Source organism: Lactuca serriola, chromosome 1 (assembly GCF_051521515.1).
Source record: "Lactuca serriola cultivar US96UC23 chromosome 1, Lser_US96UC23_V15, whole genome shotgun sequence".
Lineage (NCBI taxonomy): Eukaryota > Viridiplantae > Streptophyta > Magnoliopsida > Asterales > Asteraceae > Lactuca > Lactuca serriola.
In genome coordinates, this window is record NC_136408.1 from 202573382 (window position 1) to 202591580 (window position 18199).

The 18199-nt window shown below is 47.8% G+C and overlaps 28 non-coding genes and 26 pseudogenes across 28 annotated transcripts; all 54 read right to left on the minus strand.

Moving 5' to 3' along the window:
• Positions 1 to 180: 180 nt before the first annotated feature.
• LOC145079671 (5S ribosomal RNA) lies at positions 181 to 298 on the minus strand (annotated as a pseudogene).
• Positions 299 to 498: 200 nt separating this feature from the next.
• LOC145080029 (5S ribosomal RNA) lies at positions 499 to 616 on the minus strand (annotated as a pseudogene).
• A 199-nt stretch (positions 617 to 815) lies between these two features.
• Positions 816 to 933, minus strand: LOC145079673 (5S ribosomal RNA; annotated as a pseudogene).
• A 231-nt stretch (positions 934 to 1164) lies between these two features.
• LOC145079266 (5S ribosomal RNA) lies at positions 1165 to 1283 on the minus strand. Its single transcript, XR_013694784.1, has one exon. It is a non-coding gene; the product is annotated as a 5S ribosomal RNA (ribosomal RNA).
• Positions 1284 to 1483: 200 nt separating this feature from the next.
• LOC145079976 (5S ribosomal RNA) lies at positions 1484 to 1601 on the minus strand (annotated as a pseudogene).
• A 231-nt stretch (positions 1602 to 1832) lies between these two features.
• On the minus strand, positions 1833 to 1951 carry LOC145079383 (5S ribosomal RNA). The gene has a single exon (XR_013694899.1). It is a non-coding gene; the product is annotated as a 5S ribosomal RNA (ribosomal RNA).
• Positions 1952 to 2151: 200 nt separating this feature from the next.
• On the minus strand, positions 2152 to 2269 carry LOC145079675 (5S ribosomal RNA; annotated as a pseudogene).
• Positions 2270 to 2469: 200 nt separating this feature from the next.
• LOC145080030 (5S ribosomal RNA) lies at positions 2470 to 2587 on the minus strand (annotated as a pseudogene).
• Positions 2588 to 2787: 200 nt separating this feature from the next.
• LOC145079676 (5S ribosomal RNA) lies at positions 2788 to 2905 on the minus strand (annotated as a pseudogene).
• A 231-nt stretch (positions 2906 to 3136) lies between these two features.
• Positions 3137 to 3255, minus strand: LOC145079501 (5S ribosomal RNA). The gene has a single exon (XR_013695013.1). It is a non-coding gene; the product is annotated as a 5S ribosomal RNA (ribosomal RNA).
• Positions 3256 to 3485: 230 nt separating this feature from the next.
• LOC145079620 (5S ribosomal RNA) lies at positions 3486 to 3604 on the minus strand. The gene has a single exon (XR_013695062.1). It is a non-coding gene; the product is annotated as a 5S ribosomal RNA (ribosomal RNA).
• A 231-nt stretch (positions 3605 to 3835) lies between these two features.
• LOC145084495 (5S ribosomal RNA) lies at positions 3836 to 3954 on the minus strand. The gene has a single exon (XR_013698937.1). It is a non-coding gene; the product is annotated as a 5S ribosomal RNA (ribosomal RNA).
• Positions 3955 to 4155: 201 nt separating this feature from the next.
• LOC145079677 (5S ribosomal RNA) lies at positions 4156 to 4273 on the minus strand (annotated as a pseudogene).
• A 235-nt stretch (positions 4274 to 4508) lies between these two features.
• On the minus strand, positions 4509 to 4620 carry LOC145080501 (5S ribosomal RNA; annotated as a pseudogene).
• Positions 4621 to 4792: 172 nt separating this feature from the next.
• LOC145080191 (5S ribosomal RNA) lies at positions 4793 to 4910 on the minus strand (annotated as a pseudogene).
• Positions 4911 to 5141: 231 nt separating this feature from the next.
• LOC145079739 (5S ribosomal RNA) lies at positions 5142 to 5260 on the minus strand. Its single transcript, XR_013695076.1, has one exon. It is a non-coding gene; the product is annotated as a 5S ribosomal RNA (ribosomal RNA).
• Positions 5261 to 5460: 200 nt separating this feature from the next.
• LOC145079678 (5S ribosomal RNA) lies at positions 5461 to 5578 on the minus strand (annotated as a pseudogene).
• Positions 5579 to 5778: 200 nt separating this feature from the next.
• Positions 5779 to 5896, minus strand: LOC145080031 (5S ribosomal RNA; annotated as a pseudogene).
• A 200-nt stretch (positions 5897 to 6096) lies between these two features.
• LOC145079679 (5S ribosomal RNA) lies at positions 6097 to 6214 on the minus strand (annotated as a pseudogene).
• Positions 6215 to 6445: 231 nt separating this feature from the next.
• On the minus strand, positions 6446 to 6564 carry LOC145079856 (5S ribosomal RNA). The gene has a single exon (XR_013695089.1). It is a non-coding gene; the product is annotated as a 5S ribosomal RNA (ribosomal RNA).
• A 230-nt stretch (positions 6565 to 6794) lies between these two features.
• Positions 6795 to 6913, minus strand: LOC145079973 (5S ribosomal RNA). The gene has a single exon (XR_013695102.1). It is a non-coding gene; the product is annotated as a 5S ribosomal RNA (ribosomal RNA).
• A 231-nt stretch (positions 6914 to 7144) lies between these two features.
• Positions 7145 to 7263, minus strand: LOC145084496 (5S ribosomal RNA). Its single transcript, XR_013698939.1, has one exon. It is a non-coding gene; the product is annotated as a 5S ribosomal RNA (ribosomal RNA).
• A 201-nt stretch (positions 7264 to 7464) lies between these two features.
• On the minus strand, positions 7465 to 7582 carry LOC145079680 (5S ribosomal RNA; annotated as a pseudogene).
• A 235-nt stretch (positions 7583 to 7817) lies between these two features.
• LOC145080502 (5S ribosomal RNA) lies at positions 7818 to 7929 on the minus strand (annotated as a pseudogene).
• A 170-nt stretch (positions 7930 to 8099) lies between these two features.
• On the minus strand, positions 8100 to 8217 carry LOC145080192 (5S ribosomal RNA; annotated as a pseudogene).
• A 230-nt stretch (positions 8218 to 8447) lies between these two features.
• On the minus strand, positions 8448 to 8566 carry LOC145083216 (5S ribosomal RNA). The gene has a single exon (XR_013697697.1). It is a non-coding gene; the product is annotated as a 5S ribosomal RNA (ribosomal RNA).
• A 200-nt stretch (positions 8567 to 8766) lies between these two features.
• Positions 8767 to 8884, minus strand: LOC145079681 (5S ribosomal RNA; annotated as a pseudogene).
• A 232-nt stretch (positions 8885 to 9116) lies between these two features.
• On the minus strand, positions 9117 to 9235 carry LOC145083056 (5S ribosomal RNA). Its single transcript, XR_013697547.1, has one exon. It is a non-coding gene; the product is annotated as a 5S ribosomal RNA (ribosomal RNA).
• Positions 9236 to 9466: 231 nt separating this feature from the next.
• On the minus strand, positions 9467 to 9585 carry LOC145080090 (5S ribosomal RNA). Its single transcript, XR_013695120.1, has one exon. It is a non-coding gene; the product is annotated as a 5S ribosomal RNA (ribosomal RNA).
• A 231-nt stretch (positions 9586 to 9816) lies between these two features.
• Positions 9817 to 9935, minus strand: LOC145080208 (5S ribosomal RNA). Its single transcript, XR_013695132.1, has one exon. It is a non-coding gene; the product is annotated as a 5S ribosomal RNA (ribosomal RNA).
• A 200-nt stretch (positions 9936 to 10135) lies between these two features.
• Positions 10136 to 10253, minus strand: LOC145080161 (5S ribosomal RNA; annotated as a pseudogene).
• Positions 10254 to 10485: 232 nt separating this feature from the next.
• Positions 10486 to 10604, minus strand: LOC145080324 (5S ribosomal RNA). Its single transcript, XR_013695143.1, has one exon. It is a non-coding gene; the product is annotated as a 5S ribosomal RNA (ribosomal RNA).
• A 231-nt stretch (positions 10605 to 10835) lies between these two features.
• On the minus strand, positions 10836 to 10954 carry LOC145083324 (5S ribosomal RNA). The gene has a single exon (XR_013697799.1). It is a non-coding gene; the product is annotated as a 5S ribosomal RNA (ribosomal RNA).
• A 200-nt stretch (positions 10955 to 11154) lies between these two features.
• Positions 11155 to 11272, minus strand: LOC145080162 (5S ribosomal RNA; annotated as a pseudogene).
• Positions 11273 to 11504: 232 nt separating this feature from the next.
• On the minus strand, positions 11505 to 11623 carry LOC145080443 (5S ribosomal RNA). The gene has a single exon (XR_013695154.1). It is a non-coding gene; the product is annotated as a 5S ribosomal RNA (ribosomal RNA).
• A 231-nt stretch (positions 11624 to 11854) lies between these two features.
• Positions 11855 to 11973, minus strand: LOC145080563 (5S ribosomal RNA). The gene has a single exon (XR_013695166.1). It is a non-coding gene; the product is annotated as a 5S ribosomal RNA (ribosomal RNA).
• Positions 11974 to 12203: 230 nt separating this feature from the next.
• On the minus strand, positions 12204 to 12322 carry LOC145080577 (5S ribosomal RNA). Its single transcript, XR_013695178.1, has one exon. It is a non-coding gene; the product is annotated as a 5S ribosomal RNA (ribosomal RNA).
• A 200-nt stretch (positions 12323 to 12522) lies between these two features.
• LOC145079682 (5S ribosomal RNA) lies at positions 12523 to 12640 on the minus strand (annotated as a pseudogene).
• A 236-nt stretch (positions 12641 to 12876) lies between these two features.
• Positions 12877 to 12988, minus strand: LOC145080503 (5S ribosomal RNA; annotated as a pseudogene).
• A 172-nt stretch (positions 12989 to 13160) lies between these two features.
• On the minus strand, positions 13161 to 13276 carry LOC145080384 (5S ribosomal RNA; annotated as a pseudogene).
• Positions 13277 to 13507: 231 nt separating this feature from the next.
• Positions 13508 to 13626, minus strand: LOC145080588 (5S ribosomal RNA). The gene has a single exon (XR_013695189.1). It is a non-coding gene; the product is annotated as a 5S ribosomal RNA (ribosomal RNA).
• Positions 13627 to 13826: 200 nt separating this feature from the next.
• LOC145080275 (5S ribosomal RNA) lies at positions 13827 to 13944 on the minus strand (annotated as a pseudogene).
• A 232-nt stretch (positions 13945 to 14176) lies between these two features.
• LOC145082760 (5S ribosomal RNA) lies at positions 14177 to 14295 on the minus strand. The gene has a single exon (XR_013697261.1). It is a non-coding gene; the product is annotated as a 5S ribosomal RNA (ribosomal RNA).
• A 231-nt stretch (positions 14296 to 14526) lies between these two features.
• On the minus strand, positions 14527 to 14645 carry LOC145080599 (5S ribosomal RNA). Its single transcript, XR_013695200.1, has one exon. It is a non-coding gene; the product is annotated as a 5S ribosomal RNA (ribosomal RNA).
• Positions 14646 to 14876: 231 nt separating this feature from the next.
• Positions 14877 to 14995, minus strand: LOC145080711 (5S ribosomal RNA). The gene has a single exon (XR_013695300.1). It is a non-coding gene; the product is annotated as a 5S ribosomal RNA (ribosomal RNA).
• Positions 14996 to 15197: 202 nt separating this feature from the next.
• On the minus strand, positions 15198 to 15313 carry LOC145080385 (5S ribosomal RNA; annotated as a pseudogene).
• A 232-nt stretch (positions 15314 to 15545) lies between these two features.
• On the minus strand, positions 15546 to 15664 carry LOC145084887 (5S ribosomal RNA). Its single transcript, XR_013699312.1, has one exon. It is a non-coding gene; the product is annotated as a 5S ribosomal RNA (ribosomal RNA).
• Positions 15665 to 15895: 231 nt separating this feature from the next.
• On the minus strand, positions 15896 to 16014 carry LOC145080829 (5S ribosomal RNA). Its single transcript, XR_013695411.1, has one exon. It is a non-coding gene; the product is annotated as a 5S ribosomal RNA (ribosomal RNA).
• Positions 16015 to 16244: 230 nt separating this feature from the next.
• LOC145080885 (5S ribosomal RNA) lies at positions 16245 to 16363 on the minus strand. The gene has a single exon (XR_013695458.1). It is a non-coding gene; the product is annotated as a 5S ribosomal RNA (ribosomal RNA).
• A 200-nt stretch (positions 16364 to 16563) lies between these two features.
• Positions 16564 to 16681, minus strand: LOC145079683 (5S ribosomal RNA; annotated as a pseudogene).
• Positions 16682 to 16912: 231 nt separating this feature from the next.
• On the minus strand, positions 16913 to 17031 carry LOC145080896 (5S ribosomal RNA). The gene has a single exon (XR_013695469.1). It is a non-coding gene; the product is annotated as a 5S ribosomal RNA (ribosomal RNA).
• Positions 17032 to 17261: 230 nt separating this feature from the next.
• On the minus strand, positions 17262 to 17380 carry LOC145080908 (5S ribosomal RNA). Its single transcript, XR_013695481.1, has one exon. It is a non-coding gene; the product is annotated as a 5S ribosomal RNA (ribosomal RNA).
• A 231-nt stretch (positions 17381 to 17611) lies between these two features.
• LOC145084497 (5S ribosomal RNA) lies at positions 17612 to 17730 on the minus strand. Its single transcript, XR_013698940.1, has one exon. It is a non-coding gene; the product is annotated as a 5S ribosomal RNA (ribosomal RNA).
• Positions 17731 to 17932: 202 nt separating this feature from the next.
• Positions 17933 to 18050, minus strand: LOC145079684 (5S ribosomal RNA; annotated as a pseudogene).
• Between the last annotated feature and the right edge of the window lie 149 nt (positions 18051 to 18199).

Sequence of the window (18199 nt, forward strand, 5' to 3'; positions counted from 1 at the left end):
TGTTTTTATGTGTTACAAGACGCAGAACCTCCTTTGTTTTGGTACGCGGGGCGTGGGACCCACGTGACCGATCTGCTCCGTTCCAAAAATACGAAAAGCATCAACCATGAACAGGAGGGCACCCGGGCATAGAAATAGCAAGAAAGAAAGGAAAAAAAGCAAAAAAACCGCACGTAAAATCTAAAAAAACGCAGGACTTCCCAGGGGGTCACCCATCCTAATACTACTCTCGCCCAAGCACGCTTAACTGCGGAGTTCTGATGGGATCCGGTGCATTAGTGCTGGTATGATCGCACCCGAAATACTATCCATGTTTATTGTTTTTATGTGTTACAAGACGCAGAACCTCCTTTGTTTTGGTACGCGGGGCGTGGGACCCACGTGACCGATCGGCTCCGTTCCAAAAATACGAAAAGCATCAACCATGAACCGGAGGGCACCCGAGCATAGAAATAGCAAGAAAGAAAGGAAAAAAAGCAAAAAAACCGCACGTAAAATCTAAAAAAACGCAAGACTTCCCTGGGGGTCACCCATCCTAATACTACTCTCGCCCAAGCACGCTTAACTGCGGAGTTCTGATGGGATCCGGTGCATTAGTGCTGGTATGATCGCACCCGAAATACTATCCATGTTTATTGTTTTTATGTGTTACAAGACGCAGAACCTCCTTTGTTTTGGTACGCGGGGCGTGGGACCCACGTGACCGATCGGCTCCGTTCCAAAAATACGAAAAGCATCAACCATGAACCGGAGGGCACCCGAGCATAGAAATAGCAAGAAAGAAAGGAAAAAAAGCAAAAAACCGCACGTAAAATCTAAAAAAACGCAGGACTTCCCAGGGGGTCACCCATCCTAATACTACTCTCGCCCAAGCACGCTTAACTGCGGAGTTCTGATGGGATCCGGTGCATTAGTGCTGGTATGATCGCACCCGAAATACTATCCATGTTTATTGTTTTTATGTGTTACAAGACGCAGAACCTCCTTTGTTTTGGTACGCGGGGCGTGGGACCCACGTGACCGATCGGCTCCGTTCCAAAAATACGAAAAGCATCAACCATGAACCGGAGGGCACCCGAGCATAGAAATAGCAAGAAAGAAAGGAAAAAAAGCAAAAAAACCGCACGTAAAATCTAAAAAAACGCAAACGGACAACGAAAAAGGGGGGTGCAACACGAGGACTTCCCAGGGGGTCACCCATCCTAGTACTACTCTCGCCCAAGCACGCTTAACTGCGGAGTTCTGATGGGATCCGGTGCATTAGTGCTGGTATGATCGCACCCGAAATACTATCCATGTTTATTGTTTTTATGTGTTACAAGACGCAGAACCTCCTTTGTTTTGGTACGCGGGGCGTGGGACCCACGTGACCGATCGGCTCCGTTCCAAAAATACGAAAAGCATCAACCATGAACCGGAGGGCACCCGAGCATAGAAATAGCAAGAAAGAAAGGAAAAAAAGCAAAAAAACCGCACGTAAAATCTAAAAAAACGCAGGACTTCCCAGGGGGTCACCCATCCAAATACTACTCTCGCCCAAGCACGCTTAACTGCGGAGTTCTGATGGGATCCGGTGCATTAGTGCTGGTATGATCGCACCCGAAATACTATCCATGTTTATTGTTTTTATGTGTTACAAGACGCAGAACCTCCTTTGTTTTGGTACGCGGGGCGTGGGACCCACGTGACCGATCGGCTCCGTTCCAAAAATACGAAAAGCATCAACCATGAACCGGAGGGCACCCGAGCATAGAAATAGCAAGAAAGAAAGGAAAAAAAGCAAAAAAACCGCACGTAAAATCTAAAAAAACGCAAACGGACAACGAAAAAGGGGGGTGCAACACGAGGACTTCCCAGGGGGTCACCCATCCTAGTACTACTCTCGCCCAAGCACGCTTAACTGCGGAGTTCTGATGGGATCCGGTGCATTAGTGCTGGTATGATCGCACCCGAAATACTATCCATGTTTATTGTTTTTATGTGTTACAAGACGCAGAACCTCCTTTGTTTTGGTACGCGGGGCGTGGGACCCACGTGACCGATCTGCTCCGTTCCAAAAATACGAAAAGCATCAACCATGAACAGGAGGGCACCCGGGCATAGAAATAGCAAGAAAGAAAGGAAAAAAAGCAAAAAAACCGCACGTAAAATCTAAAAAAACGCAGGACTTCCCAGGGGGTCACCCATCCTAATACTACTCTCGCCCAAGCACGCTTAACTGCGGAGTTCTGATGGGATCCGGTGCATTAGTGCTGGTATGATCGCACCCGAAATACTATCCATGTTTATTGTTTTTATGTGTTACAAGACGCAGAACCTCCTTTGTTTTGGTACGCGGGGCGTGGGACCCACGTGACCGATCGGCTCCGTTCCAAAAATACGAAAAGCATCAACCATGAACCGGAGGGCACCCGAGCATAGAAATAGCAAGAAAGAAAGGAAAAAAAGCAAAAAAACCGCACGTAAAATCTAAAAAAACGCAAGACTTCCCTGGGGGTCACCCATCCTAATACTACTCTCGCCCAAGCACGCTTAACTGCGGAGTTCTGATGGGATCCGGTGCATTAGTGCTGGTATGATCGCACCCGAAATACTATCCATGTTTATTGTTTTTATGTGTTACAAGACGCAGAACCTCCTTTGTTTTGGTACGCGGGGCGTGGGACCCACGTGACCGATCGGCTCCGTTCCAAAAATACGAAAAGCATCAACCATGAACCGGAGGGCACCCGAGCATAGAAATAGCAAGAAAGAAAGGAAAAAAAGCAAAAAAACCGCACGTAAAATCTAAAAAAACGCAGGACTTCCCAGGGGGTCACCCATCCTAATACTACTCTCGCCCAAGCACGCTTAACTGCGGAGTTCTGATGGGATCCGGTGCATTAGTGCTGGTATGATCGCACCCGAAATACTATCCATGTTTATTGTTTTTATGTGTTACAAGACGCAGAACCTCCTTTGTTTTGGTACGCGGGGCGTGGGACCCACGTGACCGATCGGCTCCGTTCCAAAAATACGAAAAGCATCAACCATGAACCGGAGGGCACCCGAGCATAGAAATAGCAAGAAAGAAAGGAAAAAAAGCAAAAAAACCGCACGTAAAATCTAAAAAAACGCAAACGGACAACGAAAAAGGGGGGTGCAACACGAGGACTTCCCAGGGGGTCACCCATCCTAGTACTACTCTCGCCCAAGCACGCTTAACTGCGGAGTTCTGATGGGATCCGGTGCATTAGTGCTGGTATGATCGCACCCGAAATACTATCCATGTTTATTGTTTTTATGTGTTACAAGACGCAGAACCTCCTTTGTTTTGGTACGCGGGGCGTGGGACCCACGTGACCGATCGGCTCCGTTCCAAAAATACGAAAAGCATCAACCATGAACCGGAGGGCACCCGAGCATAGAAATAGCAAGAAAGAAAGGAAAAGAAGCAAAAAAACCGCACGTAAAATCTAAAAAACGCAAACGGACAACGAAAAAGGGGGGTGCAACACGAGGACTTCCCAGGGGGTCACCCATCCTAGTACTACTCTCGCCCAAGCACGCTTAACTGCGGAGTTCTGATGGGATCCGGTGCATTAGTGCTGGTATGATCGCACCCGAAATACTATCCATGTTTATTGTTTTTATGTGTTACAAGACGCAGAACCTCCTTTGTTTTGGTACGCGGGGCGTGGGACCCACGTGACCGATCGGCTCCGTTCCAAAAATACGAAAAGCATCAACCATGAACCGGAGGGCACCCGAGCATAGAAATAGCAAGAAAGAAAGGAAAAAAAGCAAAAAAACCGCACGTAAAATCTAAAAAAACGCAAACGGACAACGAAAAAGGGGGGTGCAACACGAGGACTTCCCAGGGGGTCACCCATCCTAGTACTACTCTCGCCCAAGCACGCTTAACTGCGGAGTTCTGATGGGATCCGTTGCATTAGTGCTGGTATGATCGCACCCGAAATACTATCCATGTTTATTGTTTTTATGTGTTACAAGACGCAGAACCTCCTTTGTTTTGGTACGCGGGGCGTGGGACCCACGTGACCGATCGGCTCCGTTCCAAAAATACGAAAAGCATCAACCATGAACCGGAGGGCACCCGAGCATAGAAATAGCAAGAAAGAAAGGAAAAAAAGCAAAAAAAACCGCACGTAAAATCTAAAAAAACGCAGGACTTCCCAGGGGGTCACCCATCCTAATACTACTCTCGCCCAAGCACGCTTAACTGCGGAGTTCTGATGGGATCCGGTGCATTAGTGCTGGTATGATCGCACCCGAAATACTATCCATGTTTATTGTTTTTATGTGTTACAAGACGCAGAACCTCCTTTGTTTTGGTACGCGGGGCGTGGGACCCACGTGACCGATCGGCTCCGTTCCAAAAATACGAAAAGCATCAACCATGAACCGGAGGGCACCCGAGCATAGAAATAGCAAGAAAGAAAGGAAAAAAGCAAAAAAACCGCACGTAAAATCTAAAAAAACGCAAACGGACAACGAAAAAGGGGGGTGCAACACGAGGACTTCCCAGGGGGTCACCCATCCTAGTACTACTCTCGCCCAAGCACGCTTAACTGCGGAGTTCTGATGGGATCCGGTGCATTAGTCATTATTGTTTTTATGTGTTACAAGACGCAGAACCTCCTTTGTTTTGGTACGCGGGGCGTGGGACCCACGTGACCGATCGGCTCCGTTCCAAAAATACGAAAAGCATCAACCATGAACCGGAGGGCACCCGAGAATAGAAATAGCAAGAAAGAAAGGAAAAAAAGCAAAAAAAAACCGCACGTAAAATCTAAAAAAACGCAGGACTTCCCAGGGGGTCACCCATCCTAATACTACTCTCGCCCAAGCACGCTTAACTGCGGAGTTCTGATGGGATCCGATGCATTAGTGCTGGTATGATCGCACCCGAAATACTATCCATGTTTATTGTTTTTATGTGTTACAAGACGCAGAACCTCCTTTGTTTTGGTACGCGGGGCGTGGGACCCACGTGACCGATCGGCTCCGTTCCAAAAATACGAAAAGCATCAACCATGAACCGGAGGGCACCCGAGCATAGAAATAGCAAGAAAGAAAGGAAAAAAAGCAAAAAAACCGCACGTAAAATCTAAAAAAACGCAAACGGACAACGAAAAAGGGGGGTGCAACACGAGGACTTCCCAGGGGGTCACCCATCCTAGTACTACTCTCGCCCAAGCACGCTTAACTGCGGAGTTCTGATGGGATCCGGTGCATTAGTGCTGGTATGATCGCACCCGAAATACTATCCATGTTTATTGTTTTTATGTGTTACAAGACGCAGAACCTCCTTTGTTTTGGTACGCGGGGCGTGGGACCCACGTGACCGATCGGCTCCGTTCCAAAAATACGAAAAGCATCAACCATGAACAGGAGGGCACCCGGGCATAGAAATAGCAAGAAAGAAAGGAAAAAAAGCAAAAAAACCGCACGTAAAATCTAAAAAAACGCAGGACTTCCCAGGGGGTCACCCATCCTAATACTACTCTCGCCCAAGCACGCTTAACTGCGGAGTTCTGATGGGATCCGGTGCATTAGTGCTGGTATGATCGCACCCGAAATACTATCCATGTTTATTGTTTTTATGTGTTACAAGACGCAGAACCTCCTTTGTTTTGGTACGCGGGGCGTGGGACCCACGTGACCGATCGGCTCCGTTCCAAAAATACGAAAAGCATCAACCATGAACCGGAGGGCACCCGAGCATAGAAATAGCAAGAAAGAAAGGAAAAAAAGCAAAAAAACCGCACGTAAAATCTAAAAAAACGCAAGACTTCCCTGGGGGTCACCCATCCTAATACTACTCTCGCCCAAGCACGCTTAACTGCGGAGTTCTGATGGGATCCGGTGCATTAGTGCTGGTATGATCGCACCCGAAATACTATCCATGTTTATTGTTTTTATGTGTTACAAGACGCAGAACCTCCTTTGTTTTGGTACGCGGGGCGTGGGACCCACGTGACCGATCGGCTCCGTTCCAAAAATACGAAAAGCATCAACCATGAACCGGAGGGCACCCGAGCATAGAAATAGCAAGAAAGAAAGGAAAAAAAGCAAAAAAACCGCACGTAAAATCTAAAAAAACGCAGGACTTCCCAGGGGGTCACCCATCCTAATACTACTCTCGCCCAAGCACGCTTAACTGCGGAGTTCTGATGGGATCCGGTGCATTAGTGCTGGTATGATCGCACCCGAAATACTATCCATGTTTATTGTTTTTATGTGTTACAAGACGCAGAACCTCCTTTGTTTTGGTACGCGGGGCGTGGGACCCACGTGACCGATCGGCTCCGTTCCAAAAATACGAAAAGCATCAACCATGAACCGGAGGGCACCCGAGCATAGAAATAGCAAGAAAGAAAGGAAAAAAAGCAAAAAAACCGCACGTAAAATCTAAAAAAACGCAAACGGACAACGAAAAAGGGGGGTGCAACACGAGGACTTCCCAGGGGGTCACCCATCCTAGTACTACTCTCGCCCAAGCACGCTTAACTGCGGAGTTCTGATGGGATCCGGTGCATTAGTGCTGGTATGATCGCACCCGAAATACTATCCATGTTTATTGTTTTTATGTGTTACAAGACGCAGAACCTCCTTTGTTTTGGTACGCGGGGCGTGGGACCCACGTGACCGATCGGCTCCGTTCCAAAAATACGAAAAGCATCAACCATGAACCGGAGGGCACCCGAGCATAGAAATAGCAAGAAAGAAAGGAAAAAAAGCAAAAAAACCGCACGTAAAATCTAAAAAACGCAAACGGACAACGAAAAAGGGGGGTGCAACACGAGGACTTCCCAGGGGGTCACCCATCCTAGTACTACTCTCGCCCAAGCACGCTTAACTGCGGAGTTCTGATGGGATCCGGTGCATTAGTGCTGGTATGATCGCACCCGAAATACTATCCATGTTTATTGTTTTTATGTGTTACAAGACGCAGAACCTCCTTTGTTTTGGTACGCGGGGCGTGGGACCCACGTGACCGATCGGCTCCGTTCCAAAAATACGAAAAGCATCAACCATGAACCGGAGGGCACCCGAGCATAGAAATAGCAAGAAAGAAAGGAAAAAAAGCAAAAAAACCGCACGTAAAATCTAAAAAAACGCAAACGGACAACGAAAAAGGGGGGTGCAACACGAGGACTTCCCAGGGGGTCACCCATCCTAGTACTACTCTCGCCCAAGCACGCTTAACTGCGGAGTTCTGATGGGATCCGTTGCATTAGTGCTGGTATGATCGCACCCGAAATACTATCCATGTTTATTGTTTTTATGTGTTACAAGACGCAGAACCTCCTTTGTTTTGGTACGCGGGGCGTGGGACCCACGTGACCGATCGGCTCCGTTCCAAAAATACGAAAAGCATCAACCATGAACCGGAGGGCACCCGAGCATAGAAATAGCAAGAAAGAAAGGAAAAAAAGCAAAAAAAACCGCACGTAAAATCTAAAAAAACGCAGGACTTCCCAGGGGGTCACCCATCCTAATACTACTCTCGCCCAAGCACGCTTAACTGCGGAGTTCTGATGGGATCCGGTGCATTAGTGCTGGTATGATCGCACCCGAAATACTATCCATGTTTATTGTTTTTATGTGTTACAAGACGCAGAACCTCCTTTGTTTTGGTACGCGGGGCGTGGGACCCACGTGACCGATCGGCTCCGTTCCAAAAATACGAAAAGCATCAACCATGAACCGGAGGGCACCCGAGCATAGAAATAGCAAGAAAGAAAGGAAAAAAGCAAAAAAACCGCACGTAAAATCTAAAAAAACGCAAACGGACAACGAAAAAGGGGGGTGCAACACGAGGACTTCCCAGGGGGTCACCCATCCTAGTACTACTCTCGCCCAAGCACGCTTAACTGCGGAGTTCTGATGGGATCCGGTGCATTAGTCATTATTGTTTTTATGTGTTACAAGACGCAGAACCTCCTTTGTTTTGGTACGCGGGGCGTGGGACCCACGTGACCGATCGGCTCCGTTCCAAAAATACGAAAAGCATCAACCATGAACCGGAGGGCACCCGAGAATAGAAATAGCAAGAAAGAAAGGAAAAAAAGCAAAAAAACCGCACGTAAAATCTAAAAAAACGCAGGACTTCCCAGGGGGTCACCCATCCTAATACTACTCTCGCCCAAGCACGCTTAACTGCGGAGTTCTGATGGGATCCGATGCATTAGTGCTGGTATGATCGCACCCGAAATACTATCCATGTTTATTGTTTTTATGTGTTACAAGACGCAGAACCTCCTTTGTTTTGGTACGCGGGGCGTGGGACCCACGTGACCGATCGGCTCCGTTCCAAAAATACGAAAAGCATCAACCATGAACCGGAGGGCACCCGAGCATAGAAATAGCAAGAAAGAAAGGAAAAAAAGCAAAAAAACCGCACGTAAAATCTAAAAAAACGCAAACGGACAACGAAAAAGGGGGTGCAACACGAGGACTTCCCAGGGGGTCACCCAACCTAGTACTACTCTCGCCCAAGCACGCTTAACTGCGGAGTTCTGATGGGATCCGGTGCATTAGTGCTGGTATGATCGCACCCGAAATACTATCCATGTTTATTGTTTTTATGTGTTACAAGACGCAGAACCTCCTTTGTTTTGGTACGCGGGGCGTGGGACCCACGTGACCGATTGGCTCCGTTCCAAAAATACGAAAAGCATCAACCATGAACCGGAGGGCACCCGAGCATAGAAATAGCAAGAAAGAAAGGAAAAAAAGCAAAAAAACCGCACGTAAAATCTAAAAAAACGCAGGACTTCCCAGGGGGTCACCCATCCTAATACTACTCTCGCCCAAGCACGCTTAACTGCGGAGTTCTGATGGGATCCGGTGCATTAGTGCTGGTATGATCGCACCCGAAATACTATCCATGTTTATTGTTTTTATGTGTTACAAGACGCAGAACCTCCTTTGTTTTGGTACGCGGGGCGTGGGACCCACGTGACCGATCGGCTCCGTTCCAAAAATACGAAAAGCATCAACTATGAACCGGAGGGCACCCGAGCATAGAAATAGCAAGAAAGAAAGGAAAAAAAGCAAAAAAAACCGCACGTAAAATCTAAAAAAACGCAAACGGACAACGAAAAAGGGGGGTGCAACACGAGGACTTCCCAAGGGGTCACCCATCCTAGTACTACTCTCGCCCAAGCACGCTTAACTGCGGAGTTCTGATGGGATCCGGTGCATTAGTGCTGGTATGATCGCACCCGAAATACTATCCATGTTTATTGTTTTTATGTGTTACAAGACGCAGAACCTCCTTTGTTTTGGTACGCGGGGCGTGGGACCCACGTGACCGATCGGCTCCGTTCCAAAAATACGAAAAGCATCAACCATGAACCGGAGGGCACCCGAGCATAGAAATAGCAAGAAAGAAAGGAAAAAAAGCAAAAAAACCGCACATAAAATCTAAAAAAACGCAAACGGACAACGAAAAAGGGGGGTGCAACACGAGGACTTCCCAGGGGGTCACCCATCCTAGTACTACTCTCGCCCAAGCACGCTTAACTGCGGAGTTCTGATGGGATCCGGTGCATTAGTGCTGGTATGATCGCACCCGAAATACTATCCATGTTTATTGTTTTTATGTGTTACAAGACGCAGAACCTCCTTTGTTTTGGTACGCGGGGCGTGGGACCCACGTGACCGATCGGCTCCGTTCCAAAAATACGAAAAGCATCAACCATGAACCGGAGGGCACCCGAGCATAGAAATAGCAAGAAAGAAAGGAAAAAAAGCAAAAAAACCGCACGTAAAATCTAAAAAAACGCAAACGGACAACGAAAAAGGGGGGTGCAACACGAGGACTTCCCAGGGGGTCACCCATCCTAGTACTACTCTCGCCCAAGCACGCTTAACTGCGGAGTTCTGATGGGATCCGGTGCATTAGTGCTGGTATGATCGCACCCGAAATACTATCCATGTTTATTGTTTTTATGTGTTACAAGACGCAGAACCTCCTTTGTTTTGGTACGCGGGGCGTGGGACCCACGTGACCGATCGGCTCCGTTCCAAAAATACGAAAAGCATCAACCATGAACCGGAGGGCACCCGAGCATAGAAATAGCAAGAAAGAAAGGAAAAAAAGCAAAAAAACCGCACGTAAAATCTAAAAAAACGCAGGACTTCCCAGGGGGTCACCCATCCTAATACTACTCTCGCCCAAGCACGCTTAACTGCGGAGTTCTGATGGGATCTGGTGCATTAGTGCTGGTATGATCGCACCCGAAATACTATCCATGTTTATTGTTTTTATGTGTTACAAGACGCAGAACCTCCTTTGTTTTGGTACGCGGGGCGTGGGACCCACGTGACCGATCGGCTCCGTTCCAAAAATACGAAAAGCATCAACCATGAACCGGAGGGCACCCGAGCATAGAAATAGCAAGAAAGAAAGGAAAAAAAGCAAAAAAAACCGCACGTAAAATCTAAAAAAACGCAAACGGACAACGAAAAAGGGGGGTGCAACACGAGGACTTCCCAGGGGGTCACCCATCCTAGTACTACTCTCGCCCAAGCACGCTTAACTGCGGAGTTCTGATGGGATCCGGTGCATTAGTGCTGGTATGATCGCACCCGAAATACTATCCATGTTTATTGTTTTTATGTGTTACAAGACGCAGAACCTCCTTTGTTTTGGTACGCGGGGCGTGGGACCCACGTGACCGATCGGCTCCGTTCCAAAAATACGAAAAGCATCAACCATGAACCGGAGGGCACCCGAGCATAGAAATAGCAAGAAAGAAAGGAAAAAAAGCAAAAAAACCGCACATAAAATCTAAAAAAACGCAAACGGACAACGAAAAAGGGGGGTGCAACACGAGGACTTCCCAGGGGGTAACCCATCCTAGTACTACTCTCGCCCAAGCACGCTTAACTGCGGAGTTCTGATGGGATCCGGTGCATTAGTGCTGGTATGATCGCACCCGAAATACTATCCATGTTTATTGTTTTTATGTGTTACAAGACGCAGAACCTCCTTTGTTTTGGTACGCGGGGCGTGGGACCCACGTGACCGATCGGCTCCGTTCCAAAAATACGAAAAGCATCAACCATGAACCGGAGGGCACCCGAGCATAGAAATAGCAAGAAAGAAAGGAAAAAAAGCAAAAAAACCGCACGTAAAATCTAAAAAAACGCAGGACTTCCCAGGGGGTCACCCATCCTAATACTACTCTCGCCCAAGCACGCTTAACTGCGGAGTTCTGATGGGATCTGGTGCATTAGTGCTGGTATGATCGCACCCGAAATACTATCCATGTTTATTGTTTTTATGTGTTACAAGACGCAGAACCTCCTTTGTTTTGGTACGCGGGGCGTGGGACCCACGTGACCGATCGGCTCCGTTCCAAAAATACGAAAAGCATCAACCATGAACCGGAGGGCACCCGAGCATAGAAATAGCAAGAAAGAAAGGAAAAAAAGCAAAAAAAACCGCACGTAAAATCTAAAAAAACGCAAACGGACAACGAAAAAGGGGGGTGCAACACGAGGACTTCCCAGGGGGTCACCCATCCTAGTACTACTCTCGCCCAAGCACGCTTAACTGCGGAGTTCTGATGGGATCCGGTGCATTAGTGCTGGTATGATCGCACCCGAAATACTATCCATGTTTATTGTTTTTATGTGTTACAAGACGCAGAACCTCCTTTGTTTTGGTACGCGGGGCGTGGGACCCACGTGACCGATCGGCTCCGTTCCAAAAATACGAAAAGCATCAACCATGAACCGGAGGGCACCCGAGCATAGAAATAGCAAGAAAGAAAGGAAAAAAAGCAAAAAAACCGCACATAAAATCTAAAAAAACGCAAACGGACAACGAAAAAGGGGGGTGCAACACGAGGACTTCCCAGGGGGTCACCCATCCTAGTACTACTCTCGCCCAAGCACGCTTAACTGCGGAGTTCTGATGGGATCCGGTGCATTAGTGCTGGTATGATCGCACCCGAAATACTATCCATGTTTATTGTTTTTATGTGTTACAAGACGCAGAACCTCCTTTGTTTTGGTACGCGGGGCGTGGGACCCACGTGACCGATCGGCTCCGTTCCAAAAATACGAAAAGCATCAACCATGAACCGGAGGGCACCCGAGCATAGAAATAGCAAGAAAGAAAGGAAAAAAAGCAAAAAAACCGCACGTAAAATCTAAAAAACGCAAACGGACAACGAAAAAGGGGGGTGCAACACGAGGACTTCCCAGGGGGTCACCCATCCTAGTACTACTCTCGCCCAAGCACGCTTAACTGCGGAGTTCTGATGGGATCCGGTGCATTAGTGCTGGTATGATCGCACCCGAAATACTATCCATGTTTATTGTTTTTATGTGTTACAAGACGCAGAACCTCCTTTGTTTTGGTACGCGGGGCGTGGGACCCACGTGACCGATCGGCTCCGTTCCAAAAATACGAAAAGCATCAACCATGAACCGGAGGGCACCCGAGCATAGAAATAGCAAGAAAGAAAGGAAAAAAAGCAAAAAAACCGCACGTAAAATCTAAAAAAACGCAGGACTTCCCAGGGGGTCACCCATCCTAATACTACTCTCGCCCAAGCACGCTTAACTGCGGAGTTCTGATGGGATCCGGTGCATTAGTGCTGGTATGATCGCACCCGAAATACTATCCATGTTTATTGTTTTTATGTGTTACAAGACGCAGAACCTCCTTTGTTTTGGTACGCGGGGCGTGGGACCCACGTGACCGATCGGCTCCGTTCCAAAAATACGAAAAGCATCAACCATGAACCGGAGGGCACCCGAGCATAGAAATAGCAAGAAAGAAAGGAAAAAAAGCAAAAAAACCGCACGTAAAATCTAAAAAAACGCAAACGGACAACGAAAAAGGGGGGTGCAACACGAGGACTTCCCAGGGGGTCACCCATCCTAGTACTACTCTCGCCCAAGCACGCTTAACTGCGGAGTTCTGATGGGATCCGGTGCATTAGTCATTATTGTTTTTATGTGTTACAAGACGCAGAACCTCCTTTGTTTTGGTACGCGGGGCGTGGGACCCACGTGACCGATCGGCTCCGTTCCAAAAATACGAAAAGCATCAACCATGAACCGGAGGGCACCCGAGAATAGAAATAGCAAGAAAGAAAGGAAAAAAAGCAAAAAAACCGCACGTAAAATCTAAAAAAACGCAGGACTTCCCAGGGGGTCACCCATCCTAATACTACTCTCGCCCAAGCACGCTTAACTGCGGAGTTCTGATGGGATCTGGTGCATTAGTGCTGGTATGATGGCACCCGAAATACTATCCATGTTTATTGTTTTTATGTGTTACAAGACGCAGAACCTCCTTTGTTTTGGTACGCGGGGCGTGGGACCCACGTGACCGATCGGCTCCGTTCCAAAAATACGAAAAGCATCAACCATGAACCGGAGGGCACCCGAGCATAGAAATAGCAAGAAAGAAAGGAAAAAAAGCAAAAAAACCGCACGTAAAATCTAAAAAAACGCAAACGGACAACGAAAAAGGGGGGTGCAACACGAGGACTTCCCAGGGGGTCACCCATCCTAGTACTACTCTCGCCCAAGCACGCTTAACTGCGGAGTTCTGATGGGATCCGGTGCATTAGTGCTGGTATGATCGCACCCGAAATACTATCCATGTTTATTGTTTTTATGTGTTACAAGACGCAGAACCTCCTTTGTTTTGGTACGCGGGGCGTGGGACCCACGTGACCGATTGGCTCCGTTCCAAAAATACGAAAAGCATCAACCATGAACCGGAGGGCACCCGAGCATAGAAATAGCAAGAAAGAAAGGAAAAAAAGCAAAAAAACCGCACGTAAAATCTAAAAAAACGCAGGACTTCCCAGGGGGTCACCCATCCTAATACTACTCTCGCCCAAGCACGCTTAACTGCGGAGTTCTGATGGGATCCGGTGCATTACTGCTGGTATGATCGCACCCGAAATACTATCCATGTTTATTGTTTTTATGTGTTACAAGACGCAGAACCTCCTTTGTTTTGGTACGCGGGGCGTGGGACCCACGTGACCGATCGGCTCCGTTCCAAAAATACGAAAAGCATCAACTATGAACCGGAGGGCACCCGAGCATAGAAATAGCAAGAAAGAAAGGAAAAAAAGCAAAAAAAACCGCACGTAAAATCTAAAAAAACGCAAACGGACAACGAAAAAGGGGGGTGCAACACGAGGACTTCCCAAGAGGTCACCCATCCTAGTACTACTCTCGCCCAAGCACGCTTAACTGCGGAGTTCTGATGGGATCCGGTGCATTAGTGCTGGTATGATCGCACCCGAAATACTATCCATGTTTATTGTTTTTATGTGTTACAAGACGCAGAACCTCCTTTGTTTTGGTACGCGGGGCGTGGGACCCACGTGACCGATCGGCTCCGTTCCAAAAATACGAAAAGCATCAACCATGAACCGGAGGGCACCCGAGCATAGAAATAGCAAGAAAGAAAGGAAAAAAAGCAAAAAAACCGCACATAAAATCTAAAAAAACGCAAACGGACAACGAAAAAGGGGGGTGCAACACGAGGACTTCCCAGGGGGTCACCCATCCTAGTACTACTCTCGCCCAAGCACGCTTAACTGCGGAGTTCTGATGGGATCCGGTGCATTAGTGCTGGTATGATCGCACCCGAAATACTATCCATGTTTATTGTTTTTATGTGTTACAAGACGCAGAACCTCCTTTGTTTTGGTACGCGGGGCGTGGGACCCACGTGACCGATCGGCTCCGTTCCAAAAATACGAAAAGCATCAACCATGAACCGGAGGGCACCCGAGCATAGAAATAGCAAGAAAGAAAGGAAAAAAAGCAAAAAAACCGCACGTAAAATCTAAAAAAACGCAAACGGACAACGAAAAAGGGGGGTGCAACACGAGGACTTCCCAGGGGGTCACCCATCCTAGTACTACTCTCGCCCAAGCACGCTTAACTGCGGAGTTCTGATGGGATCCGGTGCATTAGTGCTGGTATGATCGCACCCGAAATACTATCCATGTTTATTGTTTTTATGTGTTACAAGACGCAGAACCTCCTTTGTTTTGGTACGCGGGGCGTGGGACCCACGTGACCGATCGGCTCCGTTCCAAAAATACGAAAAGCATCAACCATGAACCGGAGGGCACCCGAGCATAGAAATAGCAAGAAAGAAAGGAAAAAAAGCAAAAAAACCGCACGTAAAATCTAAAAAAACGCAGGACTTCCCAGGGGGTCACCCATCCTAATACTACTCTCGCCCAAGCACGCTTAACTGCGGAGTTCTGATGGGATCTGGTGCATTAGTGCTGGTATGATGGCACCCGAAATACTATCCATGTTTATTGTTTTTATGTGTTACAAGACGCAGAACCTCCTTTGTTTTGGTACGCGGGGCGTGGGACCCACGTGACCGATCGGCTCCGTTCCAAAAATACGAAAAGCATCAACCATGAACCGGAGGGCACCCGAGCATAGAAATAGCAAGAAAGAAAGGAAAAAAAGCAAAAAAAACCGCACGTAAAATCTAAAAAAACGCAAACGGACAACGAAAAAGGGGGGTGCAACACGAGGACTTCCCAGGGGGTCACCAATCCTAGTACTACTCTCGCCCAAGCACGCTTAACTGCGGAGTTCTGATGGGATCCGGTGCATTAGTGCTGGTATGATCGCACCCGAAATACTATCCATGTTTATTGTTTTTATGTGTTACAAGACGCAGAACCTCCTTTGTTTTGGTACGCGGGGCGTGGGACCCACGTGACCGATCGGCTCCGTTCCAAAAATACGAAAAGCATCAACCATGAACCGGAGGGCACCCGAGCATAGAAATAGCAAGAAAGAAAGGAAAAAAAGCAAAAAAACCGCACATAAAATCTAAAAAAACGCAAACGGACAACGAAAAAGGGGGGTGCAACACGAGGACTTCCCAGGGGGTCACCCATCCTAGTACTACTCTCGCCCAAGCACGCTTAACTGCGGAGTTCTGATGGGATCCGGTGCATTAGTGCTGGTATGATCGCACCCGAAATACTATCCATGTTTATTGTTTTTATGTGTTACAAGACGCAGAACCTCCTTTGTTTTGGTACGCGGGGCGTGGGACCCACGTGACCGATCGGCTCCGTTCCAAAAATACGAAAAGCATCAACCATGAACCGGAGGGCACCCGAGCATAGAAATAGCAAGAAAGAAAGGAAAAAAAGCAAAAAAACCGCACGTAAAATCTAAAAAACGCAAACGGACAACGAAAAAGGGGGGTGCAACACGAGGACTTCCCAGGGGGTCACCCATCCTAGTACTACTCTCGCCCAAGCACGCTTAACTGCGGAGTTCTGATGGGATCCGGTGCATTAGTGCTGGTATGATCGCACCCGAAATACTATCCATGTTTATTGTTTTTATGTGTTACAAGACGCAGAACCTCCTTTGTTTTGGTACGCGGGGCGTGGGACCCACGTGACCGATCGGCTCCGTTCCAAAAATACGAAAAGCATCAACCATGAACCGGAGGGCACCCGAGCATAGAAATAGCAAGAAAGAAAGGAAAAAAAGCAAAAAAACCGCACGTAAAATCTAAAAAAACGCAGGACTTCCCAGGGGGTCACCCATCCTAATACTACTCTCGCCCAAGCACGCTTAACTGCGGAGTTCTGATGGGATCCGGTGCATTAGTGCTGGTATGATCGCACCCGAAATACTATCCATGTTTATTGTTTTTATGTGTTACAAGACGCAGAACCTCCTTTGTTTTGGTACGCGGGGCGTGGGACCCACGTGACCGATCGGCTCCGTTCCAAAAATACGAAAAGCATCAACCATGAACCGGAGGGCACCCGAGCATAGAAATAGCAAGAAAGAAAGGAAAAAAAGCAAAAAAACCGCACGTAAAATCTAAAAAAACGCAAACGGACAACGAAAAAGGGGGGTGCAACACGAGGACTTCCCAGGGGGTCACCCATCCTAGTACTACTCTCGCCCAAGCACGCTTAACTGCGGAGTTCTGATGGGATCCGGTGCATTAGTGCTGGTATGATCGCACCCGAAATACTATCCATGTTTATTGTTTTTATGTGTTACAAGACGCAGAACCTCCTTTGTTTTGGTACGCGGGGCGTGGGACCCACGTGACCGATCGGCTCCGTTCCAAAAATACGAAAAGCATCAACCATGAACCGGAGGGCACCCGAGCATAGAAATAGCAAGAAAGAAAGGAAAAAAAGCAAAAAAACCGCACGTAAAATCTAAAAAACGCAAACGGACAACGAAAAAGGGGGGTGCAACACGAGGACTTCCCAGGGGGTCACCCATCCTAGTACTACTCTCGCCCAAGCACGCTTAACTGCGGAGTTCTGATGGGATCCGGTGCATTAGTGCTGGTATGATCGCACCCGAAATACTATCCATGTTTATTGTTTTTATGTGTTACAAGACGCAGAACCTCCTTTGTTTTGGTACGCGGGGCGTGGGACCCACGTGACCGATCGGCTCCGTTCCAAAAATACGAAAAGCATCAACCATGAACCGGAGGGCACCCGAGCATAGAAATAGCAAGAAAGAAAGGAAAAAAAGCAAAAAAACCGCACGTAAAATCTAAAAAAACGCAAACGGACAACGAAAAAGGGGGGTGCAACACGAGGACTTCCCAGGGGGTCACCCATCCTAGTACTACTCTCGCCCAAGCACGCTTAACTGCGGAGTTCTGATGGGATCCGTTGCATTAGTGCTGGTATGATCGCACCCGAAATACTATCCATGTTTATTGTTTTTATGTGTTACAAGACGCAGAACCTCCTTTGTTTTGGTACGCGGGGCGTGGGACCCACGTGACCGATCGGCTCCGTTCCAAAAATACGAAAAGCATCAACCATGAACCGGAGGGCACCCGAGCATAGAAATAGCAAGAAAGAAAGGAAAAAAAAGCAAAAAAAACAGCACGTAAAATCTAAAAAAACGCAGGACTTCCCAGGGGGTCACCCATCCTAATACTACTCTCGCCCAAGCACGCTTAACTGCGGAGTTCTGATGGGATCCGGTGCATTAGTGCTGGTATGATCGCACCCGAAATACTATCCATGTTTATTGTTTTTATGTGTTACAAGACGCAGAACCTCCTTTGTTTTGGTACGCGGGGCGTGGGACCCACGTGACCGATCGGCTCCGTTCCAAAAATACGAAAAGCATCAACCATGAACCGGAGGGCACCCGAGCA